This window comes from Cupressus sempervirens, chromosome 3 (assembly GCF_028749045.1).
Source record: "Cupressus sempervirens isolate cs-2001-9-10 chromosome 3, ASM2874904v1, whole genome shotgun sequence".
Lineage (NCBI taxonomy): Eukaryota > Viridiplantae > Streptophyta > Pinopsida > Cupressales > Cupressaceae > Cupressus > Cupressus sempervirens.
The window spans coordinates 635,385,961-635,409,826 of record NC_143120.1 but is presented as its reverse complement, the minus strand read 5'-3'; positions in this window follow the sequence as shown (position 1 = coordinate 635,409,826).

Genomic DNA, 23,866 nt, shown 5'->3' with positions numbered 1-23,866 from the left:
TGGAAAGAAGTGTGAATCTCTCTAAATAACAACGCCAATTCAATTCAACCTATTTTTGGTATATTTCTTAATGCCATTTTCATGCATAATATTTTAAAAATAAAAAAATTACAATCTCTGTAGAAGCATTATAGCTGAATGAGGGTAGTTAATACATCTATTAACTACATGAAAACATAACGTCTGCTCATTATGTCTGGAATCTGAATGGATTGGTTTCATCACAAATCAGATTCATTCATTAGTTTTTAGAGGTCATTGCATTTGATTTTAAGTGTAAAAATGGAGTGGAGGAGTGAAATTTTGAGGATTTTTGTTGCATTTTACATGATAGGGTGTTGTGGAATAGAACTTTTGTGTAACAACAAAACTAAATAGTTTATCTTAATGTGGATGCAGGGCATTCTGTTATAACCATTCATTATAGATTTTCTTTAAAAAAATTTGTTATTGGTATATGTTTGGACAATGCCCACCATATCCATCATAACACATGGTAAGTTTCTTGTAAGCATAATGCTATTGAGAACCAATACCCTATCAATAATTTCATTATCATTCATCTATATAGAAATAGCCCATTTTCTTCCCTTTATAAAAATTACAGTAGAGTAATTTTTAATTATTTATTTGGGCAAATCAGCTCATTGTGTGTAATAACAACGATGCCTCTTGCAATATATGACCCTAGATTTATCCCTAAATCATGTTGTGGCTTAGAGGATGTGTGGTTTGCATCAAACATGCCTTCTGGTATGTCTTGTTATATCGAGGGTTAGGAAGATTTGTGGTTTGGTTACTTATAGTTGTTTTTAAAATCTGATAATTTGTTTTGTAAATACATGAAATGAATTTGTACACCAGATGAAATTTGAGATAGAATATTAATTGCATGTTTTTTCATGCTTCAAACCTTTCCCTAATTTCTATTTTGTATTCGGATTCCCTTTCTATTTTGTATGCTCTTGTTTAATTGGGGATTCCCATTCTTATTTGGATACTTTTGAAAATTCATGTATTGTATTATTGTGCTTGTAGATATCATAGTTTGAACAATGGATGCACTATAATATGAGAGTATTAAAATGGTTTATAAGTGCCCCTTCTTAGCTTCATGTTTTGGTAGTTTAATGTTGCAACCTCTTTCATTAAATGTTATTTATTTCAAATAATTTTTCTCTATAAATGGGTCTGGGATAGGGTTGGTGCATTATTCTCCATGCTAATGTTAGCTATTGGGGAATGGTGATAGAGGGATCTTAACCTGGGATGTAGTATTTCCAATTTAGTCAAGAAAAAAATCATTAATAATATTTCTTTTGTCATATTTCCTGCTCTAGGGTGTCAATTTATGGTCAGTAGTAGTGCAAAGTAGGTCAACTATTTAAGCTTTTCTAGATGTTTGTGGGCAGAGTATGAATTCTGAGTTTAATAGACAAGATTTTTTCAAGAGTTTAATGTTAAAGGGTTTGATGAAATTTGAGTTTGAAATAAAATCATAAAAGGGAATGATTGCATAACCTCAAACATGCCTTGAAATAATCCTATTGGATTAGAGAAAGATTATAATGCTTAGAAGTTCTATTTATGTTAGTCTCAAATGGACTTTCTACTTTAATTTTACGTAATAAAATTTTTATTAGATCTTTTGGAAGAACAGAAATCAACATGATCTCCTTCTTGTAGGCTCGCCAACACCCCAATCAAAAGATAAATGTTATGGTGGAAGAGAGTGTGAAGTTGGCCAGAGAATTTAGTGCTAAAAAATGGACCATGCTGGCATTTCTTGACACGCATTATCCAAATAAGCCAATGCCTCCTTATCCTCCTAATTTCATAGTAGGAACTGATGAAGCAAATATTGTTCTAGGTTTGATTTAGCTTGTTAGTATTAATATTGCAGACTTTCTTTTCTTGTTGAAAAAAAAGGTTTTACTACTACTTGAATTGTTCTCTACTAGTATTTGACCATTTTGAACTTTTGATTGGTTTGAAAATCTCTAGTTTGGTTTATTTGCATCTTCTAACTAGATTTTCTTTAGCTTTGTAATGAAGATTTTATGAAAAAAGAAGAGTTCGTAAAAATTAGAAAAAAAACCCAAATAAAGAAGATTTTTTGAAAAAAGAAGAGTTCACAAAAATTTACATCCAGGGGTGGCTATTACTCTAATCATGAGCTAGAGGAGTCATACTATTGGAATATGGTAACTATGGTTAAAAAATTGAAATTCCCTCTTTATTTTTGGAATTATATAGCTTGAATGTTCATTCTTTAATCAAGCGTTCTACATGCGAGGGTCTAAACATGGATATATGTTTACCTTTACTGGAGTATTCTACATGTCTAAAATAAGTTATAACTTTTATCTCTTTTTTTTCTTGTAATTTTCATGCAATATTCAAGAAATGATGTGTATGTTGTATGGATTGTATAATTTCTATCCCTAGACTCCTTAGCCCTTGGCTGGTGGAATCACATGCTATGATTACACTTAGAAGTGATTGTGAAATTTCTTCCTAATAAATGAATTTAGTGGTTGTAAATTTCTATTAGCTAACCTTTTGTTCTTACTCTTTATGTGTGAGCCTATCATCATCACTTCATTGTTTTAACTTGTATTCAGTTTATGCTCCCTTATGTCTTACTGTTGGAATTTGCATGATTTGTCAGCTTTAGATTTTTTTTTCCTTTGCTAATGTAAAGGTATTCTAGTTTGTACATATCCTTTCTTCAACCTATCAATTTTTTTTCATTTCTTCCCAAGTCTTGCAATGACTATTTCAACTACAACATATGCTTGGTTAGGGCAAGACATTTTTTGTTGGTCTATTTTGGCAAATATTGATAATTGAACAAGTACAATTTTTTTACATAAATGGTACATGTGTTCTTTTTCAAAGAGTGATGTGAAACAAGATAAAGCCTCAGAAAATAGGTTATTCCAAAGGATTTGAAATGATATTCACCTTAAAGGATTTTGGTCTACATTAGCAAACAAGATTTTGTTTGACCTTGGTTTAAATGAGAAAATGAGCTCTATCATAGGTGGCATTAGAAATTTTAGTTTGACATCAGGGAACCATTTTTGGTGCCCATTCCTACTAACATTAATCACAATATCCACCATCTTGACCAAGTCTTGGTGAGTACTTTCCAAGTTTTGACCTGAGACACTCTTGTACGGTTAGAAGCCTTAACTTATACAATGAATCTGACAGCCAAGACTTGTGAATTTAACTATCATATTTGCAAGTATGCTAAAGAGAAGGAAGAAAATTGAATATAAAAAAAGAATTAAAACAATTACATATTAGTTTTGAAAAATTTCTCTTGTTTTTCTGAGCTTTTCTGCCAGGTTTGAGTCATAAACTGGCTTGCCAAGTCTAAATCTTGCAACTATGATGTCCATTTGTGATGTTTTTCATCGTCAAGTCATACAGTTATATTTTGTGAGCTTTTTATGGCAAGGAGAGTGGAGAGCTATGACATTAACATTATTTAAATTTTCTTCTTTTTAAGCCAAAATGCAAGGTGGAAGAAAGCCAAAAGATTCATTCTTTTCAAAATTCAAATTTTCCCCTTGTAGCTAGAACTTAATATTATGTGCAAGAGACAACACAATATTGTTCACTAGTTTCTCTTATTTAATACTTTTGGCACAATAAGTCTATAAATCATAAATAATAAATATACTTGTCTGAATTGCAAACATTATTTATTGGTAACTCTAATTTGGTATGTTTTGTAGCATCTCATTGTCACCAAACTCATATTAGTCACAACTTAACTCATATTTGCATCTTCTAACTAGATTTTCTTTAGCTTGGTGAATAAAGTGTCATATGAAAACCTCATTTTTTGCAGGTATAAGTGCCCTCTTTAGTTTCTCTATAATTATCTTGATAGGTTCACTAGATAAACCATTCTTCAAGGGCACAAATCATGTCTTGAGCTCTGGAAGTTTTGATGGTAATTGTACTAGCTATGTTTAGTTCTTTTTCATGGTACAAATATCTAGTGGACTATTGTGGCACTATGGGCTCTTGATGGCGATTAGAGTACCTAATGTTACACACATTTGTTTCCGTTTATAGCCTATGGAGATATACATTGACGATGAGGCAAAATTGACACTTCATGGTTTAGTTCAGGTCTTGAATTTATTTGAGTTTGATAATGTCTGATAAAATAGTAAACCATTCTCTCTTTTTTTGTGTTTGGTATTTATGTCTTGAGATTCTTCAAACACTACATCAAACTAAGCGAGTTGGAGAAGAACTAGAAGTTGAATGATCTGCTTGATGCACTAGACTTCAATCAAGTTGTGATATTTGTCAAGAGTGTTAACAGAGCTGTAGAGTTGAACAAGCTTCTTGTGGAGTGCAATTTTCCATCAATCTGCATTCATTCTGGAATGCCACAAGAAGAAAGGTATGTTTGATGCTATTTTTCTTTTTGAATCTACCATGGTACTTAATATAACAATTCCCTTTTCTCTTTAATCTAGGATATGCAATTGAATTTAATTTGTATAATTCTGCCATCTCACATTGCTAGCTACTTCATTCATAAATAAAGCTTTTTGTAGTTGTCGTATACACATTATTTATGGCAATATTTGGGAAAAAAAGGGTTGTTCTATTTTATTTTCCCGATGGTTCATGAAAATTTCTCTTAAGTATTTGATTTAATTATGTTTAACAAACACTAATGTGTTTCTTGTGATAGTTTTAGAAATAAAATTTTAATATGTGATTTTTCATGCAGATTAACTCAGTACAAAGGTTTCAAGGATGGTCATAGGGTAAAATGAAGAACTTTGACTACCAGAGGTGAATGGTTCTATGACATTGGTATTGCATAGGAGCTTTAATATAGTTGGTGTTAAATTAGAAGTAGTTGGACCTCCTATCAATGATTCCTTGAGGTTCTCCAATGTCTTGGCCATGTCTCTCATTGAAGGTTATTCTCTTGGTGATTCAATGCTATAAAGAAAAGCAACATTCGACTAAACTCTCCTATCTTTTTAATTGTTGTCCCCTAAAAATTGTCCTTGAACAAGTATCCCTAATAGTAAAGCTATTTCTTTGTTTCTTTTCTATGCATTGTAAGTATTTGCCTACTCATAGAAAAAACATAGGATGTAATACACATCAAATATTAGCATTTTAATTTTTTAACTAAATATCAACATTTTTAATTTTTAACTAAATATCAACATGTTTATTTAGAATGGCAAGACAATTTGGTATTTTAAATGTTCCACATCATTGGCTATATTGGTTTCTAAATATACAACGATACATTTTGAAATCCATGTGCCTAGAGTATGACTTTATTCTTAATTTTTTCATGTAAGCATTTTATGTTTTCAGAGTAAGAACTATTTACTAAATCTAGCTTCTAGATTTGTTTTGTTCCATCAATGTCCTATGCATAAATGTCCATTTGTTCCATGCTATATCAAGCAATTATTTATTATCCAAGACATTTAATTTGTAAAATTTTAAATCTCCGCAAAGATAAAGTTGGAGCAGGAGAATTTTTCTTCTCAAAGGTGTCCTATGATTGTAAAGCGTCCATTCCATTATCTGTTGTGTGTCAACAGATAATGGAATGGACACTTTACAATCATAAGACACCTTTGAGAAGAAAATTTCTCTTGCTCCAACTTTATCTTTGTGGAGATTTAAAAGGTTGCAAATTAAATGGCTTGGATAAGAAACAATTTCTTGATACAACACAAAAAAAAAATTCGACCAAACATTGGTGGAAATTTTGACCAATTCTTGATAGTTTTCTACCAAGACTTGGTCAAAATTTCCACCAATTATAAAACATTTTTGACCAAACATTGGTGGAAATTTCGACCAATTCTTGCTAGTTTTCTACCAAGACTTGGTCAAAATTTCCACTAATTATAAAAAAATTTCAACCAAGCATTGGTGGAAATTTTGACCAATTCTTGATAGTTTTCTACTAAGAATTGGTCAAAATTTCCACCAATTCTAAAAATTTTTGACCAAACATTGGTGATAATTTCAACCAATAATGACAAATCAGAGTTAGCAAAAATTAAAAATTTTCAACGAATGTATTGGTCAAAGTTTTGACCAACCTATAGGTTGGTCAAAATTTTGACAAGAAAAATTGCTACAAACTGCTTGGTCAAAAGTTCAACCGACCTAGGTCGAAAATTGAGTTTAAATTTATTAGTGGGGTTATAACATGTCAGCCATATGTTGGCCACAACATCAACCATGGCCCAATTTTTTTTTTAGGGTGATGCCCTGAACCCCAAAGAAATTATGAAGTATGTACAATACTTTCCTAATCAGTCACCACAAACTAACAGTTCATTGATAGCTTGAGCTTTTGGCACAATGGAAAACATACCAAAAATTGGTATCAAAGCCTTGGATCATGGGTTTGAATCTCAGGATGCTTTCTATCAAAACATCATGTGTTTTCCTAAATTCCTCTAACACTTTGTCTTTTTGTAGTAGGGGCCAATACTAGTAAATACTTATATCTGCACTTCAAGGCTTATGGGAAAGGGAAGTAATATTGCTGGCACATGCAATGCAATAGGTCAAGTAGGAGGACATATGGAAGTCTTCCTTTGATATCTTAGAGTTCTTAAGTTGATTCCTCAGTGAACTAGCTATCAATTCTTTCCAATCTAGAAATTACTTCCCTATTAGGATAATGTCAACATCAAGTCTTCAAAAAGTAAGACATTAGCAAACCCTTTGACCTAGTGTAACAAAACCATTAGGTCATGGACATGAGGTTTCATGTGATCGTTGGTTATTATTTTGGGTAATCTCAAAAAACCTTTATAGTTCATCTTTGTCCATTTTCAAGCCATCATATTATGATACTTGTCTAGGTTCTCTTGGTATTCAACTAGAGACTAGGTAGGGCAAAAAGTAAAGGTGCACTTAGGTAGATGCAAAACTGATGAGATAGTCTCCCTAGTAATGGACAATATTGGCTCCCCATTTCTATTCAAAATACTCTTAGTTCTTGCATCATAGTGGTCAATGCACACTTGAAGCAATTCAGGGCTTAAAAGAGCAGGGTTAAAAGTAGCAGCTTTGAGTAAACCACTCATCAGAACTTCTAAACAACCATTAACCTCATTAGCTCGATCAAAAAAATTCTCTTGTAGCTTCTCAAACCTTACCCCTTCTGGATTAGTGTCATAAATGATAGGTCTTTTACACTCAATACTATAAATATTCTAAAAAATATGCAGAACACACCTCATTCTAAACAAAAGGAAAGGAACACCCCAACACTACTCTTTTTTCTCAAAGTAACAACACTAAAGAAAGGAAAAGAGATTTCTTATGTTCTCACCTATAACCAGTTGAAAGAAAGAGATATGAATCAAGTCAATTTGATAACTGATATCTCTTAAGGGAGGGATTTGTGGGGAAATCACTAGAAGTCACATCACTATACTTGTTTATTAGGTCTTTGAATTTATTAGGTATTGGTTCTTTGTCCTTAGAACTGATATTCTCCTTATTTTTAGAAACAAGTACAAACCCTTGGAAATCACATTCCTTCAAAGCCTTCAACATTTCTTTCTCTCCTATGTTGACCATAGTAGATTCTACCTTAGAATCACAGAGTGGATTCATTGTTAAAGTTACTCCAATTTTTGTTATAGAGTAGGTGTTTTTCCTAAAATGGTGTGTGGCATCCACATCAAATTTTCAAGCTCTACTAAGGATAATGTGGGAGGCATCCATCTCAATCACATCACAAAGGACTTTTTCTTTAAAATATTCTATAAGGAATTCTACCCATGCTTGTTTAGTTACCAGGGTTTGCTGACCTTTTGTGAGCCAATAAACATGATAGGGAAAGGGATGGGGCTTCTTAGGTAGTTTTAGTTTTTCTACCATATCAGAGGATACTAAATTTTTAGTTGAACCAGAATAAATTAAAAGACTATATACCTTGCATTGGTATTTGATCTTTTTTTCTTAAAAAATTCTTCCTTTGGGGTGCTTCTTGGGTGTGAGGGATTTGCAAGAGAGATTGTCTCATCATTAGACATGTTCCCTCTTTAGGTTCTAAAAATCTATTATTATCATGTTGATCATCTTCAATAAGTTGTGCTCTCTTCTTCCCTTGGCTATTGTTTCTCTTTTCAGGACACCTTCCTACATGGTAACTCAATTGGTTGTAGTTGTTGCAATTTATGGGGCCATTGCCTCTTCCTCTACCTTTCTTAAAGGTTTTTCCTCCTCTATAGTTCCCCTTGGAACTTGACTCTCCCTGATCCTTTTGGTTTTGATCAATAGTATTGTTGCCATTATTCTACCCCTCACACCAAGAGTTATTCTTCCTCTTGAATTTCTTGTTGTTGTCATTTCCCTTACCTTTTCCTTGGTCTTATTTCCTCTTCCACTTCCCCTCTACTTTGATTTCTAACTAGTAGCACTTGTTTACAAAAGTAGGGGTGTGTATATTTAGTTCCTCTTGGATGGGTACCTTGAGGCCATTCATATACATATAATTCCTTTTTCTTTAAATTTTTCTTCCTTCTATGGAGTTTTACCCCATAGTCTTTAGACACATAGGTTTCTCTAATTAGTGCCACCATTCTATTCCAAGATGAGATCATGCTTCTTCCTTTTTTTACCCTTTCATTTTGGATGAAGTTCCACCAATTTAGGGTTTCTCCCTTTAACTTGGACTTTTTTTAATCTTTACTCTTTGTTTCTCTAGAATGACTTCATATTCAAATAAACTTGTCAAGGCCTCAATCCAATCCAAGGCCACATCTACATTTATTTTTCCATTGAAAGTTGGTAGTTCCAACTTCCCTTCCATGGTTCTCTTTTCCATGGATTTGAGAGCACTAAAAATAGGTCTCTATTCTATAGGCACTTCATCATCCTGATCAATGTCATTTTCCTCTTCATCTAGTGTCACCTTTAGAATGTGCCTCCTTATTTTGTCCAACTTTCTTTTAAGTTCTTTCAACCTCTTTGCTAGTGCAACATTGGTTTCCCTCTATTCTCTCATGATCTTTACAAGTTCTACATTTGTTACCCTTGTAGGAATTTCTTCATCTTTAGTAAGAGTCATGGCTATGATACCACTTGATGCAATGGAGCTAACCATAAAAGTCTTAGATGAGAAACTAGTCTTGAAGATCCTCTTCACTGAAGGAATACCTCACAATAGTGTCTTCACTCTTGCCAATGTGCTCAAACACCAATAAAAAATGTTCAAAATTGAAAGTTTAAGTTATCACAACCTAACCCCAACCAAGGAAATCCCAATCACAAGGAAAACCCCTTACTCTATGCAATCAATCACAATTTGCCTCACAAGCACAATGAAATTTTTTTGACACAAGACCCCAAAAACATTCAACTAGACTAGGAGTGACTCAAGGATGAACTTTTGGTCATTTTAGGTTCATTGCAAAGTGGATTGATGGCTAAAAGCATACTATGCAACATTTAACCAATAGTTGCTTCACAACTCCATAGCTTTGGGCTTGTAGCCCTTTATTCTAAAAATTATACTTTACTTTAGAGATCTCCACATAATCGTAGAATATAATAATAGATTTAGATACCCATTTGGGGCTTATAAAACATGTCAAATCACTAGGACTGGATGGTCCAAACAAATCAGGTTTTACCTAGTTTCTTCTCTGGGTAATTAGCCTTATTAGGCCTCCAATAACAAAGGAAGTACACTTTCTTAAAGACAAAACCAAAATATAACAATTGGATCTTAAGGGGCTACACAAAATAAAGTTAGAAACTTGACTTCAATTCATGATGACTCCTCTCAAGTGAGTTAAGGGAGTTGATGCCCAACACTTAAGAGCATGCACATGGGACTTGCATGCCTAGGGCATCAAATTTCTACTTGCCACCTACATGTAAAATTATGAAACCAAAACCATCTTAATGTACATGGTCAAAACTTAGATTTCACTAGTGGCCATTAAATTCCCATGGTTAAATCCCAAGATATGGTTTATTTTTCTTGAAACCCTATGTCTAGCAACTACTTGTGACAACTTCTACAAAAATTCAGATATCTAGAGTTAGAGAATAAATCAATACTTCAAAAAAAATTAATCTAAAAGGTGAATCATCCAAAAATCCAAAAATTCAAGCCAATCCTTTTGGTTTGTCCATACACGTCTGTACAATTTGCTACAACATTGATTTTGCTAGAAAATTTGAGTTTTTTTTATTGATTGAAGGAAAGATACACAATATCTCCTACCAACCACATGAAAAGGATTATATAGGCATCTTAAATAGTCATAAAATATTTCAAACAAAATTTGGCCATTGGGGAGTGAAAATACAAAATATGCAACTTTTTGCTAAAAGTTGCTTGACACCTTTTTAGCAATTTTGCAAGAATGTGTAACTTTTGCAATTTTTGATCAAATCATGATTAAATATTATCTAAATGATCCAAAAAGGACCAAAACATGTTAAAACATTAAAATAAAAATCTATCCTAAGATTTTAGGCTATTAGACACCTTTGACCATTGTTGACCAAGGTCCTATATTTGTGCTAAACTTGGAATTAGGCCTTACAAGTGGGTCTAAATGCATAGCCAACATTCCTAACCTATACTAAAGATTAATAGGACCTTGAATAACTCCTTGGGGTGTATCAAGTCTCTTCATTTTTTGAGGGTGCTCCTCCACTATAAGGGCATCAACATAAGAAAAACCATTAGGGTAGACTACTTTATGTTTTGATGATACTTGATGATACTATCAATGTATGATTTGATGATATTGTATAACTAGTGAAATTAAGAGAAAAATATTTTTATTGCTATTGGTTTAGAAAATAAGGGGTAAAAATTGAAAAAAGCATATTAGAGAAAGGCATGCCAACAATGTCATTAGTGAAAGATAATTTTTCTCTATAGGTGACATGTGGTTATTCTAATATTTGATAGAATTATTGATATCTATATTGTCATTATAGTTCATTAGAGTAACAAAATAAAGTAGGATCAAAGAGTTCTATCTAAATCAGAAATGAAATAGTCAGTGTATTATATATCGATCATTGCAATAATAAAGGAAAGATGCCAAAGTATTATTGAGTTATTTTGATACCCAAGGAGGGTATTAGGATTGAATATGCCAATTATATCAAAGACATATGGGGTGATCAGAATGTCATAGGTTAATGGTATAAGTGGAATATGTCATGCCCAAAAATACTAGGCAAAAACACACCAATTTTTTTTTTTTTCCATTTATTTATTATTATTAACATTATTATTATCACCATTATTATTATTATTTTTTTTTACAAGTTCCCAATTAGATTTGAGATAGTTAGATACAAAGTTAGGATCACAGGTTTTGCCTTCCTCATTCACACATTCAAGGGTTTACTCCAAGTTTAAAAAAAACTTAATGAATCTTGCTTATGTATGCTAGGTCATACATCATTTTACCATATCAATTCCATGAATTACTTTGTGTTTTACTTTCATACCATACGTGAATTAAATACACTAGATCCATTCATTAGAAAAACTAAATCTACTCTTAAAATTTAGCCTACCAATTGTATAATATTTGGCTCCCAAAATTAATAGGATTTGTTAAAAATATTAACTACTTTACCATTAACTCAAACTCAAAAATCATCCTCTATAATTTCTTTAATCAAGTGATCTATGCAATCCTTAATGTTAAATCCTCCCTTTACTACATTCCAATTGAGGAGAATTATTATTAATATTAAATGTATGAATCCAAAAGTTTTTGACACATGATTTAGTCGGTAAACAATACTTACAAATCTGAATACTACCCTTTAATTATTAATTTTAAGTCCTAACTATATTAATATTATCTAATCCTATATTTAAATTAAATTCCTCTTTTTTTTAAAAATCCTAAATTCTTTTATACATGATTAAATAACATGAATATGACTCAACACCTTAAATAATATTTATGAATTCTACTTGATAATCACAATGGAACTTATTGAGTAACTTGATGATCAATAACCACAAATTCTTTATTACTAATCACAACTACCTATCTTATTAATTCTAATATGTCCTTTAAATTACCATCCTAACTCTCTACCTTGGACATGCTACTAAGTATATCACCATTAAACATCTAACCTATATGCTAACTAACTTTTCTCCACCAACCATAATCCTAATGAGAAACCCACCTTAACATACACATATAATAATTTCTTTTACTATAAGCAACCCCTTCTAAAAATCAAATTCCACTAACCAAGATTCACGTGTCCCTATGACTTATTAATCCTACATGCTAGCACTTGCCCCTAGGAGGCAATAGACACCCAAGCAAACATTAGTCAACTTAAAAAAAAAATCTACACTACCCAAGACTTGACGCCTAGAGAACATTTCTAATTTCATGTCAGATGCTAATCAAGCCTCTTCCATGAAAGTACACCCAACTGTATTAAAATAAAAATTTTGAGCTAAGGTATCAATATAACACTAAGTTCAAGGTTTAAGGAGACCTTTCTTGATCCAAGGTGGAGTTGACTAGCATGGTGGAGCTGACATTATGTCAGAGTTCTATCCACCTTCAAGACAAATCACATGTTCTTGGCAAAAGCACAAGATGGGATGTGCTAGGGTGGGCTCGTGTCCTTTGGTGGCCTTGTGTTTGGTGCTTACTTCATTCTTTTTAAAAGAACTTTTTTAAACCTATCACCCAAGCTGTTTAATGTCAGCTTTTTGAACTATTTTGTCTCCTACGTATGAGAAGAAGGAGGGTATGGGGAGCTCCCAAGGTGATCGACCTTGGGATGTTTCCCAAGACTTAAGCTTTTACATTAGTTGCTAGGTGCATTGAGATTAGTTTGCTATATAATTTTTATTATTATGTGTATTTTCTTGTCACATTTTCTAAAAAGGTGACACAAGGGTCACGGGCATAATGAGAAGCTCTCTTTAATGATTAAGAGCTAGTTAATGTGGGGACTTCCCCTAAGTCAAGTTATCCTCTTATTATTGATTTGTGCATATGATCCTAGGAATATTATTTCATTATAATATTGCTCTGTAATTTTTGGGAAGGAATTTATTTCCTCACCATACATTTTCCAGAGAACTAAAGTGCATCTATAGCCAACCTTCCTTACAAAATTTTAAACTAAGTCTAATAAGAAGGTATTTCCTTCTATGTCATCAAGGTGATGAATTCAATGGGTTTTCTATTATCTATGTAGGCTTAAATGTGCCCAAGGGTTTATATTCCATTACTAATCTTCTAAAGGATAAGCACATTCTCAAGAGAGGCTAGCTTTGTATTAAGCAAGATATATCTCCATTTGAGCATACATATGAAACTATTTAGAAAACTTGATACTTTCATTGCATCAAATTCATAATAGTGAACCATAAAATTTAATCATACACATTGAAAGACAATTAGCTTCTTACATGAGCAACCATAAATCGAATGCATATTAGAACTATTATTCAAAATATAATTATGAATATTTCTAAACATGAAACTCTCTCATATATGATTGAGAGGATAAACAACTCTTTCTATTCCAATTGAAAACTATGCACATATAGATAGAGTCTTACAATACAATGCAATTAGTTATGAGAACCTCAAAATTACTTTCTCTGCCCCATGAACCCATATATCATAGTGGTATATACAAATGGAGACTTTCTTAATGCACAAAACAAAATAACAGGGACTATACTTTTACAGATACAATATTTGATGCTATGGAAAATAAAACAATATCTCCTTTCAACAAATGACATATCCCTTCTTCTCTACTATGCAATCATTCATTGCTACCATATGAACAATATGGAGAGTTCTCCATTGCAGTTACAAAGCAAAATGACAAGTTTTTATCTTCATGAAACGTCCATAAGATGATCATTCCTAGCTTGTTTCCATTGCTCCCTTGAGCACAAAATCTGCATATGCACCATAACAAAACAACAAGGACCATAGGTGCTTTCCACCCAACCATAGGCCTCAAAGAGACCACCCCCGCGCTAGGGGAACAAGGCTCAAACCAGGTTACACACACATACATCATAAAGTTTTGCATGAAGACACAACACAAAACACAATCAACACCCTTCCATGGCTTGCACAATGATTCACCATTGGAATCATAAAATGTTGGGTGAAGGTGGGCTCTTCAAGGAGGAGAAATTTTAACATCATAAGTACCATATTGCCAATGCATTTTGCCTTTCAAGGCCACCACAACATAAACAACATATTGTCACTGCATTGCCTCTCAAGGCCTCCAAAACAACCATCTTCTCCTCATCCACCAAACCTCCTTGTACCTCCCAAACAACAAGATTCATGGCCATGATGGAGCCCATGCTCCATGATAATAACAACCTCATCATGAGGTAAAAACAAAATTTTCTTTCTCACCTGCAATGTCAAGCCCAACTTATGCCCTTCACCCAAGGCTTCTTTGCCCTCCCAAGGGTGAGTGAAGCCTTCACACCCATAATCACAATCAACACTCACATTCAACAAGAACAACAACAAAATAAATAAGAACCACAAAACAAAACCAAGAAAGGATCTCCAAAAGCACAAAACACATTCACTTTCCATTCCAACAAAAACAAAACCAAGAAAGTGAACCAAGAAATTTACAAGAACATCACACATTCTCACATTTTCACAATACATAATCAATGCTCATAATGCAACAAGAACACCACACTTTCACACAATACCCAAAAATTCATATCACAATATTTACAATGCAAATGCATACTCTATTAATGAACTCTCACACTTGCAGATTTGTTTAACCATGCTAAAAGCAAGAAATGAGAATGAAACAAGTTTTGAGACACCAACCTTGGTCCAAGATATGGTAAGGATAGTTGTAGTAGAGCTCCCTTAATCTCCCTCCAAAACCTGACAGTCTCTAAAATTAGAGAGTGGGTAGACACCCCACTAGTTTGGCCAAGACCCTCTAATAAAGCCTTCTCACTAACTTATTTTAGCAAAAACACTAAGCCACTACTTCTTACAAACTTGTCTTCTCTAACTTTTCTATTTTTGACTAAGTGGGAACATGGATATGACAACTCCAAATTCGAATTGATGGAAGAATGCATGGGTAAAGGGGCTCCCTAGGCTATCTAGGCAGTCACATGATCAAAATTAGGTCCCTGACATGATGTACTATCGTATGGGTAACTTATTTTCACCTAAAAGACACTTAGGGACCACCTAATGACCACTAAAAACCCTAGCCAATTCCAAATTCAAATTTCCTTTGATTGAGACTCCTCATGGAATTTTTTTCTATGTGAGGTTAACTTGGGTACAACATTGGGGTCAGGTTTAGGTTAGGTTACTTCTTGCCAAACCCTAAATGACATGGCATCTCCACATTGTCAAAACAAGTGTCAAATGACACGCACAAAACAACACATTACATTAAAAGTGACTTAACTCCAATAATACATGAACTAAGCTATTACACACATATACAATTCACATATACGAAATAAAACACATTACAATGAGGTTTGAATCTTTTCCACTGATTCAACCTTGGCTATGTCATGTTTGTAGTAGTTTGAGCCTTAATTCCCCTTTAAACCCATGGTCAAATTCCTGCACACTTAACTCAAGCATCAGTAGTCCAAGAAAATCATGTAAATAATAATAAGTACATAAGTGAAATAATCATTATCTCATTCAACATTAGACTTGCATATATTTCATCATCTCAATTTAACTTTCCCTTTCACAATCATTTCAAATATAACCTTCAAAATATTAAAATATCAAAATATCACATTTCAACATTTGAGTTCCATACCTCATTCTTTTTAATTAAATTACTTTTTCTAATAATTTCCATGTAAAATGCTCAAAATACTATAACATCAAACTTTACTTATCAACATAACATGGTCAATTTAATATTCTGAATAATTTCATAGTCTATTTTTTTATCATTGCAACAAGATGCTAAATTTCACAACTATTGAATCCCTAGGTATGTGTGTTAGGTCTCAATGCATAACAAAATTTATCTTTTAACTCTAATTTCAACTTTAAACATTACATTCTTACATTACAAGCATTTCTAAAATTCAATTTCTATTAAAGCGATGTCAATAGCTTAAAGCATGAATAGAATCATTAAATGCATCAATTAGGTCATAATATGCAGAGGTAATTGCGGATCATCAAAATGCAGATATCTAAATGACATAACCCTACAGTCTCAAAAGTGTATAGATACATAGGATTAAAATCACCATAATGCAATTATCTCATTAGTACTATGACAAATTGAGTGAGGCCTCACAGAATAATGACAAGAAAAAACCCAAAAATGATATGTTGACGAAGATCCTATTGGTATAGTGGAAAATGTTTGATATCAACATAGAAGTGCTAATCCAATTGTGATGGACATATTAGAGTAACTTATACTAACTATGGAGATGTGTTAAAACACTATCAGAATAAGATGCATAAGGTTATATCGATGGCACAAAAGGAAGAATACATATCAAAATAACTTACAATAATATGCCACCCATTATCAAAACATTTCAAATTTTAGGACTAATTGGTATTAAATGTTTTCATTAAAAGAGTTTAAAGCTGTATGAATGAGATCATTACACCATATTTTGGTCCCAAATGTATTGGTTAAAATTAACATGTTGGAGTCACCAGTTGAAAAGTATAAATTGATAATTAAATCAAATATGATAATATCAAAGCATGAATAACAAATACATTTTCTATATTAACACAAGTAGCCTAATTTTATATCATTGTATAATATCAAAGAACAAGAATCAACTATTTTTTTCATTATCACATCACATTTTGGGTTGGTAAATTTCCAAAAATGGGATTACCAATTCATGAACATTTGGTAGGAGAAGCACCAAAATCATTTGTATAACCTATTCTTACTCTAGAGAAAAAAGGATCAATTATATGTCATCCAAAACATGTATGCAATTGCATGGGATTTTGAGGACTAGCTATGTACATTTTGCCAACATTTGTTATAAATTGAAGTTGGAGGAGGATAAGGATGAGTTATAATAGATAATGGTTGAATTCCAAGATCAAGATGGAAGAATAGACACATGGATAAAATTCTTGATATGCTTCAAGTGACCAAGCAAGTTTGATTATGAAATAAAGGGGTCTAGTTTATTATTGTACATTTTTTTGTCTAGTTGTGATTAGTTTTTGGTTACTTGCAAAATGAAAAGTTTGTTAGCATGAATGCTAATGGTATTCATTTGTGGGAGTATCCTAAGCATTTCAAAAGCATATGGATATGGAATAAATGATTGATATGTTGCATTCATGACCATGTCTATCATTGATGACAACATAGTATGGTTTTTGTGAAGACTAGAAGAATAAAAGACATAGATCGTGGTCATATGTACATACAAAGGATTGATGTCCAAGTCAATCATGGTTAAGGAGTGTTCTATATTATGTCTTGACAATGAGATTAAGTGTACATAAATTAATTTTAATTCATATAGAAGATATATTTGATTTATAGAGAACAATACAGAAACATAGTACCTCATAAGAAATTTCTAATGAGTAGATTGTATCTCCTAACAGAGATAAAATCACGATATGCAAATTTAGATAGTGATAGATGATAGAATGATGGTAATGTCAGTGAGTGTGCAAGTCCTAGAGTTATTTTGGGACTCAAAATTGAAGCCCTAATTTTGAGTACCATTCTGAAAACCAAGTTAAATTGAGCCCCTATAAGCACTTTTTGTGCATGTGTACCTAACCATCATTTTTAGGCCTATAAAATGTTTTAAATTTCTAACACTTTTCACTCAGTATATGCATGCATCCCATAATGATAATTTGTCATTCCAAGTCATTCTATGAAGTTTCATTTTTAGCATTGTTCAAATCTACATTTTTGAAACAGTGATAATAAGCCTAGTTTGCAATTAAATATCTTGCACATAGTTAAGTTTCATGACTCTCTACTTTGGAAGTGTTTAATAGGAATATCATAGAACATATATTTCACATTTCAAGTTGTTTCAATATTTTTTGACTAGGTTTTGAATCCCTTGAAGTTGGTTTTTTACTATTGTCATGCTAATGCATATTTCTCAGAATTCTGGGAAGCCTTGTTTGACTAGTTATAATTTTGACCCATTTGAAAAAAATGAGAAAATTTATTTTGTATTGAATTCTAGGGGCCATTCACATGATATTTTATATATTTGAGCCTATGATGAATCAATTTGACTAGTTTTCAAATGTGATTCCAAATGTAATTTATGAAGTTTTACTAGTGTCTTAAAGTGAAAATTGATCGATAGCCCTGTTCAGGATAGATGAGACCAAATGGATTGTACCACTATGTTATACTCTAAAAATTCTTTAGATATACCAATTTTAAAGTTTTTATGAATTCATCTATACACTTTTCTAGGTCTGTTCCACTTGTGAAAATTATTGTTCTACCAATGTTCCCAATTTTGCAAATCCAAGTACCCAACTTCAAACATCTGCCAAATCTGTCTAGTTACTTTTTATGAGCCCAACTCATAGATTTATACTCTCCTAATGAAATTAAATAGATGCCCCATTTTTTGTGCCTCCAAGTGTCCATTTGACCTATTTTCAATGCTAAAACCAAACACACTTTATTATTTTCTAACATGTTTCCTTCCAGGTAGTTTCAAGTAACTTTGATTGTATATATCTTTTGACCCAAATATCATCATAAGGAGAAATTTGATACAACACAAGAATTTGTAACAAAGAATTAGTGTGCTTATTTTTAAGGTCATATTGTTTGTTTTAGTCAGTTTTTAAAGCTAGTTTAAGAGGTCTAGTGGCACAAAAGTCATAGTTTGCAAAAAAGGTCAAAAGTAAGCTTTAGTCTATCAATCAATGCTTGATTTCAAATCTAATCCATGTGATGAGATCAATAGATAATTTTGAGTGGTCAATCATTTGAAATACAATTTTTTTAAAGTCAAATCTTCTTTGGGACCCAACTGACCCTATTAGATTGATAGTGTCTCTAAAAAATTGTGATAATGAAAACAATTAAAAAGGATAATTGTTAAAATCATGTGAAATGAGGGTTACATAAAGTTTAATGGATGGAATGAAGCATTTGAATAAATGGAAATATTCATACCCAGTTTGACTACAATGAGAGTTTGAGACCATGCATATTCTATGTAATGTTGTTCACGATAAAAAAATGATTACTTCACTTTGATGTGAAAGGGAATTGAGTATATTGGGATATCGCGAGTCAATCATCTAAGTTTTCTTTAGAAGTCATATCTCTTTGAAACCAATTCCTAATAAGTTTTGTAAAAGAGAGTAGTGTGTTTTAAGTGTTTCATACCATGGATAGAGCTCAAGTTGTACTAATTTATTGTTGAGAGTTACTAAGCCAAGAACTTCAATTATAGGATTTTCTACCTGATTTTCTCACAAAGACATTAGAAGATCCAATGGATTGCTCCAATTATCAAACACTATGAAATTTAATGACAAAGTGTAGTATAATATGTTTCCTCACAAAACCATTAGTGATAAGTTTTTCATTGATAAGATGAACTAATGATTGGAGGCTTGCTTTGTTTTGAAGACATTCCTTTGTGAACAACTTGTCAGTGGGATTAATCTAGAATGGAGGGATGTTGTTCATGAAAAGGAAATTGGAGAATCACTTTGTGGTCATAATAGATCAATGAAAATGTGAAAAGGATTTTATTATTATAATCTATTACCCTAGCTATGCATGTTGTTTTTTTCAAATGAAAATTTCTTGGTATATCACTCAACCGAAGCCAAGTGATTATTTTAGTGATCAAATTGAAGGTTGCATGGTCTTCTTGTATAGGTTTCCCTTGGTGCCACCATAGGTAGTTCAATTTTTAATATGTAGGATGAATTTCTATCTTATGTAGACTAATGGAAGGAAGGGTGAAATTAGGCAGCAACTCAATGTTTATCTTATTTTTGTGAGGAAGATAGAAGTTAGGGGCAATTTCTATGCATAACATTTGAAAGCTGGTGAAGGATGGATTTGAAATTAGGAAGCTAATGAAAATTCATTCATGTTCTCATGCTCATCATTCATTAGAAACAAAGAGAAAGGGTCATCATTCTAGATATGGTAAGAGAAAGGGTACAAGAGAGGCTAGGCTACCTACTAAGATTCTATTGATGAGGTAGATGAGGGTCCTATTATGATTGCCACACAAATATAGGGAGGCTAAGAAGATTCATAAATACATGTACCATGACATGTACAAGAGAGTGAAGGTTAGTGTCTCTTAGAATAAATGTGTGTCAATGGAAAGAATTCACAATTCCATGGAAGAAAATGTTAGAAACAATAGTCCACCAAGATAACTAGGGGGCAGGGTGGGGTGGGGGGTGAATCAGTTATCCAACAATTAAAAAATTCATCTTCTTTGAACAATATTAACCATTCGACCAAAATTAAACATAACCCATAATAAAATGTACATAGACAATTACACCAGATATGTTGACTAGGGAATCCCTTGATTAGAAGGAAAACCCCAGTGCAAATGATGCCCACAAGATGATGTACTAATATAAATATTCCTTGATAGAGGATGGACCCTATTAGGAGTCTATTACAATATTTATCACATAGAGTCCCTATTAGGAGACTTTGAATCCCTATTAGGAGATTCCAACCATGTTAGGAGTTGTGCTAACCCTATTAGGAGTTGTTGTACAATGTATGTAGGATGAGCCCACTGCCCAAACATGCAATTTAAACTACAAAAAGAGCTCATTTCTCAAAAATGTAATTTATTATTATCTTCCTCATTCCTCTATCCTATCAACTAGACCAATCACTATCAAACCTCATAGATGAGGTCATGAACCTCATATCCAAATATCAAACCTTAGATCACTCAACAAAACCTTGGCAATGAATTTTCATTCACTTTCACATTGCTCTGCTCAACTTCACATTTTTCTCTCTCTTCTTACAATCTCTTTGCATCAATATATTTCATGTCATTCTTGATAAAGGAAAATGTCCTTCCTTTATACCAAGTCCTCAAAACAATCTACTAAGTTAGTTGTTAGACCTTCCTAATTAATTATTATAGGACCACATTAAGAACACATTATACTTAGTGATAACATTAATATTTTACCTTTCAACTTGAATAAATTTCCATACACACAATATTATGATGAGAAAACTTAGTCATGTCATCACCAACATCTCTTTTCCATGCTCTCAACCTCAATCCTTAGAATATCAACTCTGCTAAGAGATATAACAAGTTTACCAAAATATGCCTATGTAAACTCTCTCTTAGAATAAACATCACAACAAATTACATAATTTCTTCTAGACTTATCCTTTCTTCTTTCGATGTTAACTGCATATACTAGATACTAAGAGATATCTCCCATAACCTTAAATAGTTAGAATACTCAACTAGCCATCCATACCAACTTGATCTTTCCACTCTTCTTTTGTTAGATACCACAAAAAACTACTATGTTGACATCAATGAAAAACTTAGTCATGAATGTAACATATCTTAAAATACTCCCCCATAATAATATCATCAGTATTCATGCTTCCAACCAATCTTCTAACAATCTCCCCCTTTGGCATTGATGGCAACATAGATGAAAAACATCTAGTTCCAAGAATACCAACAAAAGACTTTTCATCTTTTCAAATCCTCTTTATCAATCAGTGGTCGAGTATGAAAAGCCCTGACCTAGCTAAAGAGTGGTTCTTTCCAACCCCAAACAATGGGCTTTTAAAAATAAATCACCCTGAATCGTAGGTTTCTCCTCCCCTATTGATATACCTCAATGTGCTTTCTATCAAACTATCATTCCATGCTATACTTATGCCAAACATACTATACTCATGCCGAATATCTTCCTTAGCATAATTTTTTTCATGTAATATTCTCCATCATTGACATCAATGTCAAAGGTTTCAACAAAAAACCTTACTACATTAAACTCTGCAACAACTGATTCTTACTAGCTCATCAAAAGACACTGTTCATAACAATATCCAACAAGAGTCCTAGATGGATCTGTCCATCATAGATACTCCTTCATATAGGAAGCATCAACATTTAGTCCATACAACAATGGTGCTCTGTTACACTAGACTTATGCACTCGTGCATCTACTACTCTGATGTAGGAAGGGGCATAACCCCAAGCATACCTTGCAATTACTCAAAAGTTTATTTGGGAAGAGGCTTGGTGAAAATATCTACAACCTACTCTGTAGTGCTTACATACTCCAATCTGATTTCCTTTTCTAAAAATTTTTCTCTCAACATGTGATACTTGATAGAAATGTGCTTAGTCTTCAAGTGCAACACTAGTTTCTTAGAGATATTTACCATGCTTTTGTTGTCACAATGTATAATAATAGGTTCAATAATTTCTATCCTTATATCCTTCAACATCTACTTCATCCAAATGACTTGATTGCAATTATTTTTGACTACAACATACTCTGCTTCCACTGTACTTTGTGATGTACAATCTTGCTTCTTTCTTAACCAAAAAACCAATCTTCCTTCAAGAAAGAAGGCTCCACCACTAGTGCTCTTTCTGTTATCCATATTGCCTGCCCAATCTACATTAGTATAATCACTTAGAGTGAAATTATTGGATCTGTCATACCATATCCAAACTTAGATGTGTAATAATTTGGCTTAAGCCAAAATTCACCCAAGAACTAAAGAACTCAACACAAGCACACAATAGACCAAAATAGACAGAGTATGATCAAAATGATGATATTTATTCAATATGCTATCTTGAGAGTACACTAGGAGTGCCTGTATATAAAGGCCTCAGGAGAGCTTCTAGAATGCATAGAAGTCAACATCATGATAAGTCATACAACTAGGCACATGTCCACCAGATATGGGTTATCCTCCATTAAGAATAGGATTAAATGCAATGATGTGAGGATAAGCCTACAATGGTGTAGCATGCTAATTAGTGGTGTAGAAAACATGTGCTAAATGAGGAGTGCCGATAACTGTGTTGTCAACATGAAAACTTAGTGAATGATGCAAACTCTTGTGTTGTAGACACCATGTGCATAATTAGAGTTGCATAAATCAATGAGAGTACACAAAATCCTAAGTGTCTCACCTAAATAAATAATAAAATAATGCATTAACCTAACTACACTTAAGTAAGTGTAATAAGTAAATACTTATTTACACCAACAACCCCACTTAAGTGAAACTTAGGGGAATGGCCTTAAGCTTACAAAATCTAGGATACAATATAGAATGGGTCTCAACACCTAGGCCATGTTAGGTACCCATGTACATAATGATATGAAATCTCTCATAAAATGGAGAAAGAGGGAAAACCTCATGGGAAAAACCCTCTCCCAAAAGAGAGATGAAAGGGATGCATGGATGGATGGAGTAATCAACACCCCCCCATTATGACATACATCCAGTATATACATAAGAGAATGATAAGAAGAGGAAGAGAGATAGAATGGGCTCCTCCCCCCAAAGAAGAATGCCAAACAGTGACTACTCTGATGAAGAAGTTGATCCAAGACTGTAGAATGGTATTCCTCCCCTTAGGAAAAAACAATGGCAAAGGTACAAATGAGATGCTTCCACTATGTGTGGAAACAATCCCATGAATAAGTGATGTCTCTAAAACTTTCTTAGCTGGTTGAAGAACCTATCCTAAAGAACTATCTATCTCTGCAACTGATGAAGAACCCTGTTGCAATTGTTGATTATA